Source organism: Oryctolagus cuniculus, chromosome 13, assembly GCF_051225735.1.
Source record: "Oryctolagus cuniculus isolate XC-2025 breed Fujian yellow rabbit chromosome 13, ASM5122573v1, whole genome shotgun sequence".
Lineage (NCBI taxonomy): Eukaryota > Metazoa > Chordata > Mammalia > Lagomorpha > Leporidae > Oryctolagus > Oryctolagus cuniculus.
This window is the reverse complement of record NC_142879.1, coordinates 15,579,325-15,604,882: the sequence shown is the minus strand read 5'-3', so window position 1 is coordinate 15,604,882 and position 25,558 is coordinate 15,579,325. Positions and strand designations below refer to the sequence as shown.

General features: G+C 38.6%; 1 pseudogene; it reads right to left on the bottom strand.

Moving 5' to 3' along the window:
• Positions 1-3,932: 3,932 nt before the first annotated feature.
• The window catches only part of LOC138845088 (large ribosomal subunit protein uL3 pseudogene), an 83,703-nt pseudogene continuing 62,077 nt past the window's right edge, over positions 3,933-25,558 (bottom strand).

The window sequence follows — 25,558 nt, the reverse complement described above, 5'->3', positions numbered from 1 at the left end:
TCTACGGTGACTTCCATTTCCTTTTATTCTGTCATGTTGCTGCAACTTCTCTTAATAATGACCTTTTATTTCTGCCAGGGTCCTCCCTCTGGTCGGACACCAACTACAACAGGGTCCTCACATATGATTCCAATAACATTGTCTTTAAAATGATTGTTATTTTAGTTGTACAAATTATTCTAGCAGCAATGGGACCACTCTGTTACTGTGAAGACTTTGTTTTTCCTTTCCATTGTACACACAAGGGATGGCATCGGCGATTTGTAAACCCAGAACATTCTATTTGGCTCTCTCTCAAAGGACCACGTCATTCAAAGCTGTGTCAATAGAGAATTAAAGCTTCCACATGACTAGGTATTCAAAATGTAAATACAGCTAGCTATGGCATTTTAGAAACCCCAAAGTAAAAACTTCACCACTGAAGGGGGAAAAAATAGCTTAAAAAGAGGACAGCAGGACAAATGAGGACAGCTAGTCTTTTTTCAGCGTATTTTTGTTGGATTCATTTTCAGTTTTGTAAACCAAGCTCCAGTTAGATCTTGAGGAAAAAAAAATCTAACTGACATAATCCTCTGAGTCAACCTTCACACAAAAAGGTTTTGAACATCAAGGCAATGTTAGCAGTTTTCTAACCTCATGTCTTATCAATTTAAACAGAGCTGAATATGTAACTTTACATATACTATCAAGTAGGAGTAGAAAAATAAAATTCCATGTGCTCTTTATTACCGAAACCAAAACAACAATGAACTATTCTCTTTAATTAACATTGAAAAAAAAGGATAAAATTATATTTGCTTTTTCCGCCTCTAACAAATGTATGTGAGTACTGTGTCTTTTTAACGAACTTATATAAAAATTTTAGATATTAAACATGCTATAAAATATTATAAAGCAGAGGTGGTATAAGGAGACTATTTCCTGGGTTTAATACATAAAATATCATCTGTTTCTCTTAATGTCACAATCTCAACTCAGTCCTACTACTCTAATTTCAAATCATCTGTTATATTTTCAATACAAAGGCAGATGGAATTTCATCAGGAATAAAATTACTCCTTGTGGGTGAGAATGCCTAGGATTGGGGCTATCATTATACATTTGCCAAAGGGACTTCTGATATTGGACAGTGTCCTGCAGTACAGAATCTGGTTCTTTACCATGGCTCAGGTTTCCTCCTGGACGACCAATTTTGGCCAATATGTAACTTATGAAAAGCTGAAGTTTAACTTTGAGTGTTCCTGTTTATCCTTTTATTATTTAAATAATCTTCCCCTTACTTAGGTTCTTTTTAAGGTAGGCATAAACTTGTAACAAAAAACTTTACCCTCCAGTATGACAGTAAGAGAGCAACTTGATTCTTGGAGACTACTAAAACTCTTCTGTGATTCATTATAGAGTATTATTGTGCTTAATTTTCAAAGAGGAACGCATTGCTTCTCCATAAGAAGAAATGAAGCTAGCCAATTGAATGAGTGTCTCAAAAGACTGTTTTAACTGAAGATGATTTCAATAGTATCCTCAAAGTACAATAAGATTTTCAAAGACTGTAAATGAATTAAAAGTAGTAGACTCCTATTCCACCAATTAAGTGAATAATTACAACAGCTTGTTATTTTTGTAATTTAAAATTTCACATAGAATGACCTTGATGAATGAAATAAAGAAAACTTTGTAGACAAAAGAGAAGAAAAGTGAAGCCATAGGCAGTTTTTATACTCCAAAAGGAACTTAGGAATTTGTTTCTTTTTTGTTCCTTGAAAATATTTCCTCCAATTTCTTTTATTCTTAAATAAATATTAGGGCCACATTTTTAAGGAAAGAGGTAATTATAAGCACATTAACATTTCTACCAGACAGCAAAGATAGTGCTGGCCCGTCAACCCAAAACAGAATGCAGCTTGGCACGGAGCCCTGGGCCACTGCAGTGAGTCACTCTCTCTGCGCTGCCCAGAGAGGGGAGTAAGCGCCCTCTCTGCTGTGAACTTCCACTTAGGACAACACCACATGCTGCAGACCCAGAGGTGTGCTTTTATTCTTGGGCTTCCCAGTCCCAGTTTCAAAGCCAAAGCAAAGGCGTGGTTTGCACTAGGACTTTAAAGTCAAACAGAGTAAAATTCCCTCACTTGCGTTTATTCCAGACTGCCTTGTCCAGATGGCTTCTTACAGGGAGAGAAAAAGGGGACCCTCACGCTCTGCTTCCTTTCATGCTGGCGGGCTGTGATTACTGCTAATGACCCACAGCTGTCCTGGCTCCGCACCACCTCTACCCTCTGCCCACCCCCACCTTCTTGCTCCCTTCTTATTTATGCTTTCCTCCAGCAAGCCTTCCACGGAGGGCGGTGGGAGTAAGTTTTATGATGGATCCACCATCGGGACTCACCCTGAGTCTGGCTTCTCATGAAACCTGAAAACAGCAGCAGGCTCAAAGCTGATAGCTCTGCACAACCAGCAAACCTACAGTTTCCAATTTTTCTAAGTGCTCCAACAAACATTCGTGAACTGATTCAGAAAAGCAGTTTTAAAGATTCCCTGTAATCTTCTGAATATATCATTAGCTACATTCATAGCTAAAGCATTAGATGAGTTCTAGATTTACTGTTGTATAGAGCACTAATTCTTTCAGCATATGTAGAAAGAGGGGCGAGCAGACTGGGAGAATTTTTGCTATTAAATTTTCCCCCTTCTACTTTCATCACTCCAACTGGTTTACACAAACACTATTGGGGAAAGGTTTCCATTAAATGAATTTGGATACGTCAAAGAATTGAAATGTCTTTTTCAAAGGTTTATTTGTATTGTCTGTTTAGTTATTTATTTTATTAGGTAAGAAGACAGAGAGCAAGAGAGAGTGAGTGAGCTCCCATTGCTAGTTCACTACCCAAACACCACAACAACTGAGATTAGGCCAGGGTAAAGCCAGAGGAGCCAGCAACTCCGTCTGGCTATCTCACACAGGTGGCAGGGACGCAAACACTGGAGCCAACATCTGATTCTTTCCAGCTTCCGAACTCTCAGGAAACTGCAATTCTAACTGGAGCCAGACTCAAACTCAAGCACCCTAATATGGATATGGGTGTCCCAAGCATTGTCTTAACTGCTATGCCAAATATCTGCCCAGGACGTTAAATGTCTTTGAGACACTGTCTAGTCTCGGCTTGTTCTACTGTAGAACATATCTGGATTGTAAAGCTGCCTCATCTTCCACACTCCGTGCTCCCAGCACAGACTCTAGAATCAGAAGACAGAAGACGGCCATTGCCAGGTGAGGACCAAGGTTATTACTATGAGTAACAATAATGTTATTGATGGTTGATTCTGCCATTATTAATAGGCTTAATAGTAGTCCTATCCATGCTACTATTAAGATATTATTTTATACTGATATTTACTGTTGCTAACCATATTAATTCCTAGAGTTTCTGTTGCAGTGATCTCTGTTAGAAACTTTGTCACTATCAGGGGCCTGTGGTTTGCCTAGGATGTTATTATGCACAGTTGCCTCTGCTTTCCCAAGCTGTGAAAAAGGAGAGTAAACAAGTGTGACAGCCATTGGCCCACTTGCTCATATTTAGGGTAGTTCTCTTTAAATGTGCGGGCAGCTCCCACTTAAAATATCCTTGTTATGGAATTACTGTGAACTAAGAAAATATGTTCTTAGAATTCCTCAGTTTTCTTCCACGGTAGTCCTTTCCCTCTCGTGCTCTCTGAAGCTTTTCTCCTTTACCTGGAAGGAAACAAGCCCACTACCTGTAGATTCAAATGACAGGTCTTCATCACATCCAAGCACGAAGGTCACTTCTCCCAGGAGGTTCTCTGACCCCCCTATGTCTTTCCCTCTCTGAGCTCAATACCATTTCCTCTTTTTCTATCCCCTCACCGGGAAGTGACTTTTATTGCCATGCTAGCAGCTACACAGTCTGTTCCTGATATCATACTACTTCTTCCCTCGTGATCCTGTCTGTCTTCAGTGGTCCCATGAATGCCTTCTTCTCCCCCACAGTCTGGAAGTGGCCATGGCCAAAATGGAAAGCGGTGTCCATGAACTTAGCGGCAGTCTTCTTCAGGGCCGACCATTTGTTCTGCACCAGCAGGGACTTGTGAAGGGTGAGCACTCACTTCTTGGTCCCCACCACACAACCTTTTAGCATCACAACGTCATTGCTCACTTCACTGTAATGCCCAAAGCCACCCAGAGGGTTGATACTCTTATCAGATAGGTCATAGTAGGTGGAGGCCTTATTCTTGACCAGCCTGCCTTCCTTGATCAGGTAGCCCTGCCCAATCCTGTAGATGTAGATAGCCTTTCTTTTTTTTCTTTTTTTTTTATATATTTTATTTTATTTAATGAACATAAATTTCCAAAGTACAGCTTATGGATTACAATAGCTCCCCCCCCGCCCATAACTTCCCTCCCACCCACAACACTCCCCTCTCCCACTCCCTCTCCCCTTCCGTTCACATCAAGATTAATTTTCAATTATCTTTATATACAGAAGATCAATTTAGCATATATTGAGTAAAGATTTCAACAGTTTGCACCCACACAGAAACACAAAGTGTAAAATACTATTTGAGTACTAGTTATAGCGTTAATTAAACACCTAAGAGTAATTGTGTATTAATTACAGAGTTCAGCCAATAGTTTTAAGTAGAACATAAAAAATACTAAAAGGGTAAAGTTTTAAGTTTTTTTTCTTTTTTTGTTTGTTATATAGTTTTTTTTATTTAATAAATGTGAATTTACAAAGTGCAACTTTTGTATTGTTGTGGCTCCCCCCCAACCTCCCTCCCTCCCGTGGCCCTCCCCTCTCCCACTCCCTCTCCCATCCCGCCCTTCATCGAGTTTCATTTTCAATTACCTTCATATACTGAAGATCAACTTAGTATATACTAAGCAAGGATTTCACCAGGCTGCACTCACACAACCGCACGATAGCCTTTCTGTAGATGATGGTAGCCTTTCTGCCCAGGCAGTGACACAGAGAAGGCCACGTGCATAAGGTGGGATGCCCCAATACAGGTGACCTGGAGCAGCCCTTGGTGGGTCTTGCTGGGCAGCTTCTTCGTGTGCCAGCAGCTGGTGAGCTTTTGTAGCCTTTGTCTTTGGTCATGCCCATGACATCGATCACCTTGTGCTGACCAAACGCTTGGTTCACTGGGATCTGCTGCTCCAGCCGTTCCAGGCCCGGCGTAGTTCAGGGCTATGGTGCCACTGTTCACCTGGATCTCCATCCGGTGAGTCATCTGCAGCAGAGGAAGCAGGCACATTGGCGTGTGGGTGAGGATGCGGGTGACCTGGCAGCACTTCTTCAAGCTGCTGAGGTCTTTCTCCAGCTGCTTCTTGCCAAGGTTGTCCTGCCAGTTCTTGTAGTGCTTGGTGAAGGCCTTTTTCTACCTCTCCCAGTTCTTCTAAAGCACCTTTGCACTCATCACTGACGGAATCAGCAAAGATTCTTGACGGTGTGGAGGCCCCGAGGGGTTTCCGTGGAGCACATGATGTCTACAGCCACCATGGTGGTATCTCCACGGTATTCAGACTCTACACTTCCTTCTTGTTCACCTTGGATCCTGGCCTATCAGCTTTCACACGAGGTGATTCATGCCAGCCTTGTAGCCCAAGAAGGCAGGGAGGTGCACAGGCTTGGAGGAGTCGTCCTTGGGGAAGCACTTCACCCTCCCACGATGCCTGCTGCTGCAATTCAGAGGCAGGAAACCCAGAGACCCATGTCTGGGAGTGGAGAATTTCCTGTGAGATATCTTGCTGCCAAATCTGCACGTAGAGCTCCTGTGAGATATCTTGCTTGTTACTTACTATTTTGTATAATAAAGTTATTAATCTAAATTCCCTATATACTTAAATTTCCTACATTCTCCTTTTAGATTAGAAATTCCATGATACAGTAGACATATCATGATGGTTCTTATACCACAGTGTCTTAGGCATTTCCTTCCTTCTTTTTCTTTCCTTCCTACTTTCCTTCTTCCTTATTCTTTCTCTCCCTCTCTGCCTTGCTCCCCAACTCCTTCCATCCCTCCTTCCTTTCTGTCCACACATATACACATATATATATATATATATATGAATGACATCTATGTAAACCCATACACACAAATATATAAATTTGAATAACATATGCCTATTTGTGTTTGTATCTTTGAATTGTGTGTTTGTGTGTGTGTGTGTGAGTGTGTGTGAATTTCACCTGCTTGGTCTTGATCAGGACACATAACTCATCTGTTTCTCAAGATGTATATTAGCAGTGTCATGAAAATAAACAGGCTCTGTAAAACTTTAATGTAAGATTTATTCAGAGCAGAATATGAGTGACATAGGCATGGCAGACACAAGTCCAATAACTTTCAATGATTCTTGGGAAGTGTTCCAAAGTGGTCAAATTCTAGCCAGCATTTATTTATGCCATGTCAGTAAATTTTCATTATCATTACACAGTAGACATATATTGGCTTGGCTTGAAAAGGCTGACTTTATGTAAGTGGGGCAAACTTCTCCTAAGTTGGAAATTTTTTTTACACATGCTTGGTAAAAAACATCTACAGAGGCAGGGAATGCTAAAATAAGTTACTAACAAATTCTAAGGGGGATATTTCTGGAAATAGATAACAGAGTTAGACCACTGTGATTCAGATGACTAAGACAAAACAGACTCTATTTACACATTACGCGCGTCAAATTAACGTGGTGGGTAAGATTAATAGCTCTGTCTGGACATTCCTCAGACAGGTCTCAGTATGTATTTCTCTTGAATATGTTGCAGCCTTTTTAGGAACAGTTTGTTCTCAAGAGGAGGCTACAATTGAGAGCAAAGCAAGGACTCAGGATGAGGAACTCTGATATGGGATGTGGGCATCTCAAGGACAACAGCGAGGCCAAGTACTTGCCCATCATTGACCATTTATGTATAAGTGTTATTTTTAACATCTGATATGAAACTCCCTTTGTTTACTTTTGACAGATCCAGCATTATTATTTTTTTCTTTTCTTTTTTTAAATTTTATTTTATTTAATGAACATAAATTTCCAAAGTACAGCTTGTGGATTACAATAGCTTCCCCCCGCCCCCATAACTTCCCTCCCACCCACAACACTCCCCTCTCCCCATCCATTCACATCAAGATTAATTTTCAATTATCTTTTATACAGAAGATCAATTTAGCATATATTAAGTAAAGATTTCAACAGTTTGCACCCACACAGAAACACAAAGTATAAAATACTATTTGAGTACTAGTTATAGCATTAATTAAACACCTAAGAGTAATTGTGTATTAATTACAGAGTTCGACCAATAGTTTTAAGTAGAACATAAAAAATACTAAAAGGGTGAAGTATTAAGTTATTTTTTTTTCTTTTTTTTGTTTGTTATACAGTTATTTTTTTTATTTAATGTGAATTTACAAAGTGCAGCTTTTGTATTGTTGTGGCTCCCCCCCAACCTCCCTCCCTCCCGTGGCCCTCCCCTCTCCCACTCCCTCTCCCATCCCGCCCTTCATCGAGTTTCATTTTCAATTACCTTCATATACTGAAGATCAACTTAGTATATACTAAGCAAGGATTTCAACAGTCTGTACTCACACAACCGCACAAGGTATAGGGTATTGTTCGACTAGTAGTGTTGTTTTTAAGTTTCATAGTAAAACACATTAAGGACAGAGATCCTACGTGGGGAGCATGTACCCAGTGACTCCCATTGTTGATTTAACAATTAGCGCTCTTATTTATGACGTCAGCAATCACCCGAGACTCTTGCTATGAGCTGTCTAGGCTATGGAAGCCCCTTGAGTTCACCGACTCTGAACTTGTTTAGTCAAGGCCATATCACAGTGGAGGTTCCTTCCTCCCTTCAGAGAAAGGCGCCTCTCTCCTTGATAGCCTGTTCCTCCTGCTGGGGTCTTGTTCACCAGGATCTTTCATTTAGATTGTTTTTTGCCACCGTGTCATGGCTTCCCATGCCTGTGAGACTCTCATAGATCCAGCATTATTATTTACATATTGTCTGTCAGCAATGGTGGTTCAGAGTCTTCCCAAGAGTATAAAGTAAAGTAGCAAAGAGGTCCTAGAGCAGTATGACATGAAGTGCACAATACACTCAACTTCCATGAGACAGATCATTGCATTTGCAGTACAGTCTGGCAATTCACTGGCAGAGCCTATGAAAATCTATTCCGAGTTCTCATTGGTATATATTCATTGTTTCTTAAGGAATATATAAATCTAAAAAAGTGTCATCATAATGTAGTAATGTGTAGAGGTGGTATTTAGAAGACATCTAAACACACAAGCTATAATGCCTGGTAATACTGCACTGATAATAGTTTGAGAAATCTGAGGGCAATAGGAAGATTTTTCACAGAAAAATAAAAATTTAATCACAGAAATATAATGAAGAGAAATTCAAAAAAGGGAAGGGTACAGGTGAGTTCAAGGTAAATGTTCAATAAAGCTTAAAAAAAAATAGGGGCTGGCACTGTGGCATGGCGAGTAAAACCGCCACCTGCATTGCCGGCATCCTATATGGGCACCAGTTCTAGTCCTGACTGCTCCACTTCCAATCCAGCTCTCTGCAATGGCCTGGGAAAGAAGTAGAAGATGGCCCAAGTCCTTGGGCTCCTGCATCTGCATTGGAAGACCCTGAGGAAGCTCCTGGCTCCTGGCTTCAGATGGGCACAGCTCTGGCCATTGTGGCCAACTGGGGAGAGAACTGGTGGATGGAAGACCTCTCTCTCTGCCTCTCCTTCTTTCACTGTGTAACTCTGATGTTCAAATAAATAAATAAATCTTTAAAAAAAGATAAATGTTCAGAACAGGATTACTATAACATGCTTGACAGACTCAGTGTCAGCCAAAGAGAGTTAAACTGTGTAGAGCTTGATTATATTAGAATGTTGTTTTATCCTAAGAGAAATGAATAACTACAAGTTTTAACCGTGGTTAGGTTGATTACATTTATAATTGGGATGGTAACTAGTGACAACCTGGAGATTTAATTAGGCTGTGTAGAGACAGAGAATCTTTATGAGGCTTTTATAATAACCAAATCACAACGCATGGACAACCTGCCTAGTAGCTGATAGCCAAAATTCCATATGTTCAAGCCCAACTCTCTATTGTTTAATCCTGTTAGATCACTTACTCAGTCATCTCTGAAGTGAGAATTACAACATCCACCTCATTGGGTTGTTATGAGATTAAATAAGTTAATAATTACAGTATGCTTGATTCACTAAGTGGAAGAACTTTTTTTTTCAAAAAGTATTCATTAGAGCTAAGAAAGTATAAAGGAAGATTAAGATATAATTTTGAAAGCTCAGTAGTAAGCAGAATCAGGATCTGACAGAAAGTAAGTCAAAGCTGAGTCCAAATTTTGGGACCTGATGCTTGGTACTGTGAAATGAGATGGTTTATCTCAGGCATTATGGATATGGTTAGTTTTAGGGAGGGAACAAAACAAACTGTGTTCTATTTAATACTTTTTAATATTGAGATAGCTAATGGTAAAAATGAAAGTTTTGTGGATTGATTATAAAATTGAGGCTTGCAACTTAGAATAAAGAATTCAATGGCAGATAAAAATTTATTCATTTAAAGGTTACATGTGAAGATGTAGCCTTTTAGGGGAGAAGTATTTAGTAAGAAGAGAACGTGATTAAGTAAAGAAGCATCAAGAAAAAAATACACTTTTAGGAATGGGTATAGGAAAAGGAGATGACAATCCATATTTAGAAAGGATATTTGGAGTGATAAGAGAAATAAGAACAAACAGAGTCACGGAAACCAAGGAGTTAATGAGTTAAAAAATAAGAGATGGGATCAATATGCCAGATCATGGGGGTTAAGTCCACTTGATTATAGACTGAAATGTGGCCCCTTTCTTGGCAACTACAAAGAAAGACTTTGCCTGAAATACTCTCATGGGCTTTTCAGCCAGATTGGAATGCCTCTAGGGCTGATTCTGAGGCCAGAGTGCTGTTTAGGACATCCACCATTCTATGAGTCTGCTGAGTATCTCGCTTCCCATGTTGGACCACTCTCCCCTTTATTTATTCTATCAGTTAGTATTAGCAGGTACTAGACTTGTTTATGTGCTTCCTTTGACTCTTAGTCCTTTCATTATGATCAATTGTGAACTGAAATTGATCACTTGGACTGGTGAGATGGCATTGGTACATGCCACCTTGATGGGATTAAATTGGAGTCCCCTGGTATGTTTCTAACTCTACCATTTGGGGAAAGTCAGCTTGAGCATGTCCCAAATTGTACATCTCTTCCCTCTCTTATTCCTACTCTTATGTTTAACAGGGATCACATTTCAGTTAAATTTCAACACTTAAGAATAACTGTGTATTAATTACAGAATTAAACCAGTCATATTAAGTAGAACAGACAAAAAAACTACTAAGAGGGATAATGTATTAAGTTGTTCATTAACAGTCAGGGCTATGCTGATCAAGTCACCATTTCCCATAGTGTCCATTTCACTTCAACAGGTTTCCTTTTTGGTGTTCAGTCAGTTGTCAACGATCAGGGAGAACATATGGTATTTGTCCCTTTGGGACTGGCTTATTTCACTCAGCATGATGTGTTCCAGATTCCTCCATTTTGTTGCAAATGACTGGATTTCGTTGTTTCTTACTGTGGTGTAGTATTCTAAAGAGTACATATCCCATAATTTCTTTATCCAGTCTACCGTTGATGGGCATTCCGATCTGGCTGAAAAGCCCATGAGAGTATTTCAGGCATGGAAAGCCAAGACACTCTGGCAAAAAAAAAAAAAAAAAAAAAAAAAAAACCTAAATTAAAGATCTCTGTGAGTGAGATCCCAGTGGAAAGAACAGGTCTTCAAAGAAGGAGGTACCTTTCTCTGAAGGGAGGAGAGAACCTCCACTTTGAATATGACCTTGTCTAAACAAGATAAGAGTCGGTGAACTCAAAAGGCTTCCATAGCCTTGGAAACTCATGACTGGTGCATAGGGAGATTACTGATGCCATAAATAGGAGTGTCAATTTGTAAAGTCAACAACAGGAGTCACTGTGCACTTACTCCTCATGTAGGATCTCTGCCTTAATGTGCTGTACATTTAGACTTAATGCTATAATGAGTACTCAAACAGTATATTTCGCTTTGTGTTTCTATGGGGGTGCAAACTGTTGAAATCTTTACTTAATGTATACTAAACTGATCTTCTGTAAAAAAAAAAAAGAAGAAATTATCAATTCCCAACTTGACTCTCACTGGGATTAAACATGACAATAGGTCTGATCTGATTTCATCATCATTTAAAAAATCATCTATTATTTTTCACTTTATGTTTGTGTGGGAGCAAACTGTTGAAATCTTTACTTAATGTATGCTAAACTGATCTTCTGTAGATAAAGAGAATCGAAAATGAATCCTCATGTGAATGGAAGGGGAGAGGGAGTGGGAAAGGGGAGGGATGCAGATGGGAGAGACGATATGGGGGGGAAGCCATTGTAATCCATAAGCTGTACTTTGGAAATTTATATTCATTAAATAAAAGTTAAAAAAAAAAAGAAATGCAGGATTAGTGGAATCCCTGTACAAGAATCCTCCTGTAGCTTCTTGGGGGGTATAAGAACAGAAAGGAGTACCTTGAAGAGGTAAGACATTTATAATATATAAAATTCAAATGTTTCTGGATTTCATGTATTAATATTCAAAGTAATAAAATATCATATACAATAAATTAAAAAAAAGACTTTGGTGAAGAAAGTGATATTATGAAGACATAAAAATTAATGGGACATAAAATATACAGTAGCAGTGGGAACTTATTCACAATAAAAATATTTAAGCATAGAAGAATTGAGGTAAAGGCAAAATTAGTGAAGAACTCAATTCTATGTTATGAATTTGTAGAAATAGGATTATGAGTACTTTTTCTGTGGGAGTATGATTTGAACCTGAGTAGATGATGATACAGAATCAGAATCATGAATGAATAAGTAGTATAGACAGCAGGGTTAATGTTGGAACATATGCACAATATTCTCTCAAATGGCAATTTAGGGATTCAGAGCAAAGCTGAAAACAAGCTAGACAAGTGTCAGTGATGAGGTGGTGTCGTTCGTACTTACACTACTTGGGACCATAGTACTTCTTGAATACTTAGCTTGATGTCCTCCATCAGTTTTGGAAAACCATTTCTTTATGGCAAAATTGTTGAAACTAAAGTGAAAATCTGACAAAGAGAACAATTCAAAATACATATTGTCCTCAACATAGCAATAGTTACTTTTCAGAAGGAATAATGGAAGTCACTGAACAATAGAATTATAATTTTGAAGGGATGAAAAGAGATAAATTATGATTTATAAGTCCTCATATTAAGGAGTGAAAAAATTCTGATTTATAGTGCACACCAAAATCGTCACAACACAGAAAGAACTGTAAAATTACATGTAGTAAGTTTGGAGGGGATAAAATTTGGAATGATTAATAAAATATCCAAAATAAAGCAAGTTGAATGTGTGTGTAGGACATATGGGAAAAAATTAAATCTCATATTATTAAGCCTATGTATTTTAGAATCTGGAAAACATCATGCTGAGTGAATTAAGCCAATCCCAAAGGGACAAATATCATATGTTCTCCCTGATAGGTGACAACTAACCAAGCACCAAAAAGGAAACCTGTTGAAGTGAAAGGGACACTATGAGAAACAGTGACTTGATCAGCCCTTGTCCTGAATGTTGATGTACAATTTAATACTTTATCCCTTTTAGTATTTTTTTTGTTCTAGTTAATACTATTGGTTGAACTCTTTAATTAACACACAATTATTCTTAGGTGTTAAAATTTAACTGAAAAGTGATCCCTGTTAAATATAACAGTGGGAATAAGAGAGGGAGGAGGTGTACAGTTCGGCATATGCTCAATTGGACTTGCCCCAAATGGTAGTGTTAGAAACGTGCCAGGGGATTCCAATTCAATCCCATCAAGGTGGCATATACCAATGCCATCTCACTAGTCCAAGTGATCAGTTTCAGTTCACAATTGATCATAATGATAGGATTAAGAGTCAAAGGAATCACATAAACAAGACTCATGTCTGCTAATACTAACTGATAGAATTAAAAAGGAGAGAACTATCCAACATGGGAAGCAGGATACACAGCAGACTCATAGAATGGCAGATGTCCTAAGCAGCACTCTGGCCTCAGAATCAGCCCTTAAGGCATTCAGATCTGGCTAAAAAGCCCATGAGAGTATTTCAGGCATGGAAAGCCAAGACTCTCTGGCAAACAAACAAACAAACAAACAAAAAAATAAAAAAAAGTGACCTAAATGAAAGATCTCTGTGAGTGAGATCTCAGAAGAATGGGCCATCAAAGAAGGAGGTACCCTTCTCTGAAGGGAGGAGAGAACTTCCACTTTGACTATGGCATTGTCTAAATAAGATCAGAGTTGGCGAACTCAAGATGTTTCCATAGCCTTGGCAAATCATGACAAGAGCCTCAGGTGATTACAGACGTCATAAATAAGGGTGTCAATTGTTAAATCAACAACGGGAGTCACTGTGCACCTGCTCCCCATGTAGGATCTCTGTCCTTAATGTACTATGTGAATTAATGGCAAAACTAGTACTCAAACAGTACTTTATACTTTGTGTTTCTGTGTGTTTGCAAACTGTTGAAATCTTTATTTAGTATATATATATACTAAATTGATCTTCTGTATATAAAGATAATTGAAAATGAATCTTGATGTGAATGGGACGGGAGAGGGAGAGGGAGATGGGATGCTTATTGGTGGGAGGGAGGTTATTGGGAGAAAAAGCCATTGTAATCCAAAAGCTGTACTTTGGAAATTTATATTTCATGAATGCTTCAGTTGCATTACGATATTGTAAGGAACATAAAAACTCAACTCTATGTTATCCATAATAGGCATTCTTTATAAAAATAAGCTAAATACAATGGAATGGGAACAGTTTTATCAGGTAATTACCAATCTAAAGAAAACTAGTATACCTGAATATAGAAAACAAAAACCACTTCAAGCAATATTACTAATATTAAAAATAAGCATTTCATGGGGACAGTGCTGTGGCTCACTTGGTTAATCCTCCACCTGCAGCTCCAGCATCCCATATGGGCACCGGGTTCTAGTCCCGGTTGCTCCTCTTCCAGTCCAGCTCTCTGCTGTGGCCCGCGTGGGAGACCAGGAAGAAGCACCTGGCTCCTGGCTTTGGATCAGCACAGCATGCCAGCCGTAGTGGCCATTTGGGGAGTGAACCAATGGAAAGAAGATCTTTCTCTCTCTCTCTCTAACTCTACCTGTCAAATAAAAAAAATAAGCATTTCATGATCCAAAAAAAAAAAAAAAAAAGCTTTGATTTACTAGAATGACACAATAATTCTAACTTTAAAGGAATTCATGTGTTCCTAAGACTAAAGAGCATGATGTTAAAAATACTGAACCTTTTGGTCACATTTCCATAACATTTTATTTTATTGTTTTTATCACAGACCCTGGTGGGCAATATAATGTTACCAATTAGCATCCTTCGGTTTAACCTTTTCGTATTTCTTGTAAAGGACACCTAGAAATAATACAATCCCTCAGCTTTTTTGTTTCAAAAAATCATTGTCTTTCCTCCATTTCTGAAGGACAGCTTTGTTGGGTAAGGTATTCTTGGTTGAAATATTTTTTGTAAGCATTTTCAAGATATCCTCACACTCTCTACTTGCCTACAAATTTCTGCTAAGAAATTTACTCACAGACTTACTGAGATTCCTTTTTATGTGATGGGTACCTTTTCTCTTTCTTCTTTCACAATTCTCTCTTTGTCTTTAACTTTGGAAAATGATTAGAATATGTTTTAGTAAAGACTTCTTTGTGTCCAATCTATCTGGAGTTCTTAGGGATTCATGGATATCGGTTTTCATTTCTCTACTCAGATTAGGGAAGGATTAGTTCATTATTTCTTTAGACTTTCTTCCCCTTTCTCTTCATGTCTTCTGGAACCTCATAATAAATATATTGTTTCACTTGATGTGCTCCCATAAGTCATGTCAGCTTTCTTCATTCTTGTTATTGTTGTACTATTTTTAAATGATCTGTCTTGAAGCTCTCTGACTTTCTGCTTGGGCTGAGTCTGTTGTCAAAACTCTCTATCGAATTCTTTAAATTTAGTCATTGTATTGTTCAGCTCTAGAATTTTTTTATTTTATAGTTTGCCTTTGGTTGAACTTCCTATTTTGAGCATTGATTTCTTTTCCAATTTTACATGTACATAGTTTATGTACAGCAAATAAGAAATCTCAGCTAACACATCTAATCAAACATATAAATAGTTCTATATCAAAATATATGAATATTCAAACTTGTTAAATTTTTTCTAGTATGAATTTAAAATTTTTATTAGTAATTTTAATTTTTTATTTATACAAGGGAATAAATCTCATGTATTTCATATTTACAGTTTTCAAAGCATGTGATACTTCCTACTGTAACCTCTCTCCCTCCCTCACACCCACCGTTCCTTCTCCTTCCTTCCTTACTAATTGCAAGATTAACTCTGCACTAAAGAATTCAACAAGTAGTAGGCAGAAAAAACACTGTTCCTTAAGAGTATAGACAAGGACTTTAACCAATAATCAAATCTCAAAATATCAATTTTTCTCATATATAATAAAGTTTTTCCTTGTATATTAGCACATATCAGGGAAAACATGGTATTTTTATTTTTGGGACTGTCTTATTTCACCAAGAATAATGGTCTCCAATTGCATCCATTTTGTTGAAAAAGACAGGATTTCATTCCTTTTTATGGCACAATAGTATTCTATCATGTATATTTATCAAATTTTTAAAACCAGTCATCAGCTGATGGACATCTGGGTTGATTCCATATCTCAGATATTGTGCATTGAGCTGCAATAAATATAGGGGTACAGATAACTCTTTCATATGCTGATTCAGTTTCTTTTTTTTTTTTTTTTTTAATTTTTTTTTTTTTTGACAGGCAGAGTGGACAGTGAGAGAGAGAGAGACAGAGAGAACGGTCTTCCTTTGCCGTTGGTTCACCCTCCAATGGCCGCCGCGGCCAGCGCGATGCGACCGGCGCACCGCGCTGATCCGATGGCAGGAGCCAGGAGCCAGGTGCTTTTCCTGGTCTCCCATGGGGTGCAGGGCCCAAGCACCTGGGCCATCCTCCACTGCACTCCCGGGCCACAGCAGAGGGCTGGCCTGGAAGAGGGGCAACCGGGACAGAATCCGGCGCCCCGACCGGGACTAGAACCCGGTGTGCTGGCGCCGCTAGGCGGAGGATTAGCCTAGTGAGCCGCGGCGCCGGCCTGATTCAGTTTCATTTGGGTAGTTACCCAGGAGTGGGATGGACAAGTCATATGGTAGATCTATTTTCAAATTTCTAAGGAATCTCCATACTGCCTTCCATAATGCTTGTACTAGTTTACATTCCCACCAACAGTGTATTAGGGTACCTTTTCCCCCAACATAGTTACTAGCATTTGTTATTTCTGGATATTTGGATGATAGCCATTCTAGTTGTTGTGAGGTAAAACCTCATTGTGGTTTTGATTTGCATTTCCCTGATGGCTAGTTATCCTGAACTTCTTTGGATGTGCTTGTTGGCCATTTATATTTTATGCACTGAAAATTTCCTGTTCATATCCTTAGCCCATTTCTTAATTGGCTTGCTTTGTTGTTGTTGAATTTCTTGAGTTCCTTTTATATCCTGAATATTAATTCTTTATCAGTTTCACAGGTTGCAAATATTTTCTCCATTTTGTCTGTTGCCTCTTTGTTGAGTGTTTCCTTTGCAGTGTAGATGCTTCTTAGCTTAATGTAATCCCATTCATCTATTTTTTTCCTTTATTGCCTCTTTTCTAGGGTCTTATCCAAGAATTTTTTGCCTACGCCACTCTATCGCAATGTCTCCCCTATGTTTTACTTCAGTAATTTGATGTTTTCAGGTCTTGGATTTAGATCCCTGACACACTGTGAGTTGATTTTTGTATAGGGTGTAATGTAGGGGTCTTGTTTCATATTTCTGCATGCAGAGATCCAATTTCCCCAACAATTTGTTGAGGAAACTTTCCTTTATCCAGGGAGTAATTATAGCTCCTGTATTGCTTTCCTGATTTTTAAAAAGTTATCCATGTGTGTTGTCTTATAACTCACTGACATTTCTGATGATTATTTTGAATTTTTTGTCAGGAAGCTCCATTTCTTTTGTTTTGTTTTTGTGCTTATTTTTACTTGTGGTCCATTTTGTTCTTTCAGTAATGTCATGTGTTTCTATTACATTTCTCTGATCCTTCATGATCCCTATAGTCTTGTGTTGGAGTATGTGCATTTATGTACGGACTCATCCAGTCTTTATGTAATAGTCACTAGCTTTGTAGTCTATAAAGTCTACAAGGAGAGCATTTTACTAGATACCCTGGCCAGAAATTCAGAGAGGTGAGGCAACAGGAAGCGATCATGGTTCAGATCTGCTACAGATATTCACAGATCATTGGGTGGTCAGCCTGGTGAGGATCTGGATTATCTGCATGGGCCTAACTGAAGTGTGAATTGGTGGGCACCAGTCTGGCATTATGGTGGATCTGTTTCCTGAATCTACAGGGGCTGGACAAGCATGAGGATCCAGTGAGATGTGTGGGATTCAGCCTGATGTTCAGGTGAACCCAGCATGTAGTTCTTGGGGACCAAGATGACAGTGAAATGGCTCTGGAAGTTGGGTTCATGTATTTCTTCTTTTTTTTAAAAGAACCAAAATGACCCTAAGAGTAAGGAAAAGTTGAGGAAAATCAGAGGAGAATAATGTATGGGTTTTGTACAGCTGGAGTGAGTATGAGAAGGATAGGTAATTGAAAAATATTGAAAGTGCGGCTGTGCCTACTTACACCCCTAACTGAAGTTTGAAAGATCATTTGAAATAAAATGGTCTTTGTCCATAAGAATTTAATTTACCACAACATTTCTAAATGAAGGAGCAGATGAAGAGAAAACAAATAGATTGATCCATGATTTGAGTAGTGCAATACTGGGCTTTCAAAAAGTTAAAAGAAAGAGAAAATAAAAGATATTATAAATTGCTTGATTAATCAAGCATGGATAGGGAATAAAGTAAAGAATACAGAGGGCTTATTTTATGGTGATTAAAAGCATAAACTTTATAGTCAGGCCTACCTAAGATCAAGGAGCATACTGGTAATCAACTTAAATTATCATTTTAAATGAAGCTGCTTCATTTCCCCAATTGAAAAAAATATCTATCTGTGGAAATTAAATCAGGAACTATATATAAAATCTAAGAAAAAGCACCAATATAGACAAACTAAACAAACTGAATAACTGGAGATTAAGAATAATTATGACCTCTGGCGATTGGATTAAGATGACTAGGGAGGGAGGGAGCTTGCTGCTCAAGTATAGAAGATAGCTTAAAACAAGTGGGAAGAGTGCAGTCTCAGGGAAGAGCTAGGGAGAAAACTGCAGAGGAAACTCTATGTATTGGAGGATACAGTGGATATACATGGAGGGTGAAGACTTGTACAACTTAAGACCCCACCAGCCGCGAGCCCCTGCACCAGTGTGGGAAAGCTAGGTGAGACGAGGCTGCAGCAGCCCAAGCCACTGGCGAAAAACAGCCTAAAGGGAATTTGGCTTGGAGCCCCATAGGGGATAATATACCTGCCAAACTAGAGGAGAAAATAAAAAACAAAGGTGGGGAGTATGTTTTCTTTTTCCTGCAAAGGCATCCTATAATAAACAGACAGAGAGCAGGTGCCATTTTGGACATACTTAACAGTTGTGCCAGCTTGTGTTCTCACCCAGCGACCAGCCAAGTGGAAACTCCTGAGTCTGGTTGGGAGAACAGACAGGGGCTGGGTGCTGGTGACTGTGGGAAATTTGTGTGGGGGGGACTGTGAAAACACTGAGACTGCATGGGAGGATTCATGGTGTGGCTGGGACATTGGGAAGTCACTGTGGAAGGCTCCACATGATGAGGGCTCTTTGTTTACCTGGCAAGAGACATTGCTGGGAAATCTGAGCTTATACTGAGGACTGCACAGATCCTTTGTGTGGTCCTTGTGGCAGAGCAGATGAATAATAAGCTCAGGCACTCAACTCTTTCGAGGAGAGAAGCTCAGCTGAGTCTATACCAACAGACAAGAAAAAACCTCCTCGTTGATTAAAAAAAGAGAGAGAGATTTACCACGCCAAACCTGGTTGTGTCACCTCAGACATGCCCGTCACCCTGCAGCACTGAACAGAGCTCCCTGGCCATGCCCACCACATGCCTCTAGGTATTCACTGAAAGCAGGCACTCTACTAATACAATCAGACATAATCCAAAAATAAAAGCTGCTGCAGCAAAAAATGAAGGAAAAAATGAGTATCACCACAAATGCTGAATAACAAATAAATCCATGAAACAAGAACAAGGAAGACAACATGTCACCCCTAAAAGAACACAACACCTCAATACTAGATTGTGAAGATGATGAGATTGAAGAAATGCCAGAAATGGGGTTCAAAAACTTGATCATAGGATTACTTAGAAGTAATCAGAAGCAAATGCATGAACTAATGAAATACTTACATGACATGAAAGAAAATTTCTCCCACAAAATGCAGATCTTAAAAGAGAAATCAAAATGAAATCTTGGAAATGAATAACTCAATAGAACAAATAAAAAATTCAGTGGAGCAGGCCAACTCTCTGCTGTGGCCAGGGAGTGCAGTGGAGGATGGCCCAAGTGCTTGGGCCCTGCACCCCATGGGAGACCAGGATAAGTACCAGGCTCCTGCCATCGGATCACTGCGGTGCGCCGGCTGCAGCGTGCTGGCCACGGTGGCCATTGGAGGGTGAACCAATGGCAAAGGAAGACCTTTCTCTCTGTCTCTCTCTCACTGTCCACTCTGCCTGTCCAAAAAAAAAAAAAATACAGTGGAGCACTTTAACAACAGAATTGGTGAAGCAGAAGAACAAATACCCAACTTAGAAGATGAAGAACAGGAAATTATACAGTCAGACCAAACACAAGAAGATGAAATTAGAAAACTAAAAAAACAGTGTTGAGAATCTACAGGATACTATCAAATGACCCAACATACTGGTTCTAAGAGTGCCTGAAGGTGAGGAAAGGGAAAGGATTAGAAGGCATTTTTAGTGAAATAACAGAAAATGTCACCAATTTGGAATAAGAAAGGGATATCCAAGTATAGGAAGCTCATAGAACTCCTAATAGACATGACTAGATAAGATCTTTACCACAAAACACTGTAGTCAAACTCTCCACAGTAAAATGTAAAGAAAGATTCTAAAATGTACACTAAAGAGATGCCAGATTATGTTCAGAGGATTCCTAATTAGACTCACAGCGGACTTCTCATCAAAAACCCTACAGACTAGGAGAGAATGTTGAGATATACTCCAAGTCTTAAGAGAAAAAACTGTTAACCCAGAATACTACACACTGCAAAGCTCTCATTTATGTATTCAGGTGAAATAAAGACCTTTCATGACACAGAATCTGAATTTGTCATCACCCATCTAGCCCTGCAGAAGATGCTTAAGGATGTGAGGCACACAGAAAAACAGATACATGGTCATCATGATAGAAGAAGGTAAAGGAAGGAAAGCCCCAGTAAAAGTACAAAGGAAATCCAAAGTAAAAAATAGGAATATTTATGGAAAAATGGCAGAGCAAAGTTGTTACTTATCAATAGTCACCTTGAATGTAAATGGCCTCAACTCTCCAGTTAAAAGAAACAAACTGGCTGAATGGATTAAAAAACAAAACCCATCTATTTGTTACCTACAAGAAACACATCTCACCAACAAAGATGCACAGAGACTGAAAACAAAAGGATGGAAAAAGATATTCCATGCTAACAGAAAACAAACAAGAGCTGGTGTAGCCATCCTAATATAAGACAAAATAATCTTTAACACAAAAAAATGTTTGAAGAGACAAAGAAGGACACTTTATGTGATTTTATGATTAAGGAATCAATTAACAGGAAGATGTGACTATAATAACTATATATGCACCTAATTATAGGACACCTCGTCATACAAAAGAAATATTAAGTGATTTAAAGGGAGATATATACTCAAACACAATAGTAATGGGAGATTTCAATACCACATTTTCAGCAATGGACAGAACAACCAGACAGAAAATCAGCAAAGAAACAGCAGATTTAATCTATACTATAAGCCAAATGGACCTAACAGATATCTAAACAGAACTCTTCATCCTACAGTTGCAGAATATACATTCATCTCGTCTGTGCATGGAACTCTCTCTAGGATTGACCACATGCTTGTCAATAAAACAACTCTCAACAAATTCAAAAAAATTGAAATCATTCCATGCATCATCTTGGACTACAATGCAATGAAGCTGGAAATCAACAACTCAGGAATCTCTAGAACATATGCAAACACATGAAGATTGAACAACATTCTCCTGAATGAACAGTGAGTCATTGAAGAAATGAAAACGGAAATCCAAAAATTTATGGAAACAAAGATGACAATTCAACATATCAAAACTTATGGGATATAGTAAAAGCAGTGTTGAGAGGAAAGTTTATAGCAATCGGTGCCTACATCAAGAAATTGGAAAGGCACCAAATGAATGAGCTACCAATGCATCTCAAGGATCTAGAAAAACAGCAAACCAAACCCAAAACTAGTAGGAGAAAATAAATTATTAAAATTAGAAAAATAAACAAAATAAAACCAAAAAAATTACAAAAGATCAGCAAAAAGAAGCGCTGGTTTTTAGAAAAAATTGATACAACAATGGGCCAATGGCAGAGAGATGACTCAAATCAATAAAATTAGAGATGCTGAAGTAAATGTAACGATAGACATCAAAGACATAAAAAGAATCATCAGAAAGTACTACAAAGAGCTGTATACCAAGAAATTGGGAAACCCAGAAGAAATCGATAGATTACTGCACACATACCATATACCTAAATTGAGCCATGAAGACATGTAAAACCTAAACAGATTCATTAGCAAGACAGAAATTGAATCAGTAATAAAGATTCTCCACACAAATAAAAGCCCAGGACTAAATAGCTACACTGCTGAATTCTACCAGACATTTATAGAAGAGCTAACTCCACTTCTCAAGTTGTTCAAGACAATTGGAAGCAACAGAATCCTCCCATATTCTTTCTATGAAGCCAGCATCATACTCATTCCTAAACCTGAAACATAGAACAGAGAAAGACAATGACACACCAATTTCTCTGATTAACACAGCTGCAAAAATCCTCAACAAAATTCTGGCCAATGGAATCCAAGAACACATCAGAAAGATTATTCACTCAGACGAAGTGGGATTTATCCCTGGTATGCAAGGATGGTTCAACATTTGCAAATCAATCAATGTGATACCTAACATTAATAAAAAACATTAACATTAATTATTATTAACAAAAACATTAATAATAAAAATACCTAACATTAATAAAACTGAAAAACAAAAACCATATGATTATCTCAATAGATGCAGAGAAAGCACGTGAAAAAATACAACACCCTTTCATGACAAAAACTCTAAGTAAATTGGGTATAGAAGGAACATTTCTCAACACAATCAAGGCAGTTTATGAGAAACCCATGGCCAGCATGCTACTGAATGCACAAAGTTGGAAGTACTCACACTGAGATTCCAGAACCAGATACTGATGTCCATTCCCGCTATTGCTATTCAATATTGTACTGCGATTTCTAGCCACAGCCACTAAGCAAGAAAAAGAAATCAAAGGGATCCAAATTGGGAATGAGGAAATCAAACTATCTCTATTTGCAGATGACATGATTCTATACATAGGTGATCCAAAAGACTCTACCAAGAGACTATTGGAACTCATAGAAGAGTTTGGTAAAGTAGCAGGATATAAAATCAATACATAAAATCAACAGGTTTTGTATTCACAGACAATGCCATGGCTGAAAAAGAACTTCTAAGATCGTTCCTATTCACAATAGCTACAAAAAAATCAAATACCTTGGAATAAATTTAACCAAGGATGTCCAAGATCTCTATGATGAGGATTACAAAATAATAAAGAAAGAAACAGAAGAAGATACAAAAAAAGGAAAAGTCTTCTGTGTTCATGGATTGGAAGAATCAATATCATCAAAATGTCCAGTCTTTCAAAAGCAATTTACAGATTCAATGTGATACTAATCAAAATACCAAAGACATTCTTCTCAGATCTAGCAAAGGTTATGCTGAAATTTGTATGGAAACACAGGAGACCTCAAATAGCTAAAGCAGTCTTATATAACAAAAAGAAAGCTGGAGACATCACAATACCAGATTTCAATACATACCTCAAGGCAGTTATAATTAAAACAGCATGGTACTGGTACAAAAATAGATGGACAGACCGATAGAACAGAATAGAAACACCAGAAATTAACCAAAACATCTACAACCAATTTATATTTGAGCAACGAGCTAAAATAAGTCCCAGGAGCAAGGATGGTCTCTTTAACAAAAAGTGCTGGGAAAACTGGATTTCCACATGCAGGAGTATGAAACAGGACCCCTACTTTACACCTTACATGAAAATCCATTCAAAATGGGTTAGAGGCCTAAATCTATGACCTGATACCATCAAGTTACTAGAGAACACTGGAGAAACCCTGCAAGATATTGGCACAGGCAAAGAGTTCTTGGATAAGACCCTGAGGCACAGGCAATCAAAACTAAAGTTAACAAACAGGATCATAGCAAATTGAGAAGCTTCTGTACTGCAAAAGAAACACTCAGGAAAGTGAAGAGCCAACTGACAGAATGGAAGAAATTATTTACAAACAATGCAACTGATAAAGGATCAAAAACCACAATATATAAAGAGATGAAGAAACTCTACAACAACAAAACAAACAATCCAGTTCAGAAGTACCAAGGACTTTGAAAGACATTTTTCAAAAGAGAAAATCCAACTGGCCAACAGAAGCTTGAATAAATGCTCAGGATCACTGGCCATCAAGAAAATGCAAATCAAAATCACAATGAGGTTTCACCTCACCCCGGTTAGAATGGCTTTCATACAGAAATCAACAAACAACAAATGCTGGTGAGGATGTGGGAAAAAAGGTATCCTAATTTACAGTGAGTGGGAATGTAAACTAGTAAAACCACTATGGAAATCAGTTTGGAGACACCTCGGAAATCTGAATATAGACCTACCATATGACCCAGCCATCCCACTCCTGGGAATTTACCCAAGGGAAATGAAATCAGCAAATAAAAGTGTTATCTGCACCCCCATGTGTACTGCAACAATATTCACAATAGCCAAGACATGGAATCAACCTAAATGCCTGTCAACTGAAGACTAGATAAACTAATTATTGGATATATACTCTAAGGAATACTACACAGCAGTAAAAAAAATGAAAGCTGGTCATTTGCAACAAAATAGATACATCTGGAAAACATCATACTTAGTGAAATAAGCCAATCCCAAAGTGACAAATACCATATGTTCTCCCTCTTCTGTGATAACTAGTAGAGCACCTAAAAGGAAATCTATAGATGTGAAACTGACAATTGTGAAGCAATGTCTTGAACAGCCCTTGTCTTGATTGTTGAGGAATTTTTTTTTCCTTAATGGATACTGGGACTGGGAATGGGAGAGGGAGGAGGTGGGGTGGGAGTGGGAGTTGGAGTGGGAGTGGGAGCATGGGTATCATGGGAGGAATCCATATATTCCTGAAGCTGTACTTATGATATTTGTACTTATTAAATAAATGGTTTCTTTGGGGGAAAAAGAATAAATATCCATTCTTTTTTTGTTTTTTTTTTGAAAGGCAGAGTGGACAGTGAGAGAGAGAGAGACAGAGATCTTCCTTTGCTGTTGGTTTACCCCTCAATGGCCGCTGCGGCCGGCACACCATGCTGATCCAAAGCCAGAAGCCAGGTGCTTCTCCTGGTCTCCCATGCGGGTGCAGGGCCCAAGCACTTGGGCCATCCTCCACTGCACTCCCTGGCCACAGCAGAGAGCTGGCCTGGAAGAGGGGCAACCGGGACAGAATCCGGCACCCCGACAGGGACTAGAACCCGGTGTGCCGGCGCCACAGGCGGAGGATTAGCCTATTGAGCCACGGCCATTCTAAGTATCCATTCTTATACAAGATAGGATAAAAGATACATCGGCAGGAAGTATAGGTGAAGTCATAGAAGATTTTATAAGTAGCAATTTTTGAAGGCTTTCTTTAAAGATGTTTTTAATTGGAGAACATACACACACGCATACACGCATAAGAGAGAGAGAGAGAGAGAGAGAGGCAGAGAGAGAGAGAAAGAGAGAGAGATAGAAAGAAAATTTCCATTTATTAGTACACTTACTCCCCAAATAGCTCAGGGCTGAGCCACACCTAAATTAGGAGCCTGGAACTCCATCCAGTCTCCCACATGGAGGGCATCACACACTTAGGCCATCAAGTGTTGCTTTCTCAGATACATTAGCAGGAAGCTGGATTAGAACAAGTGTAT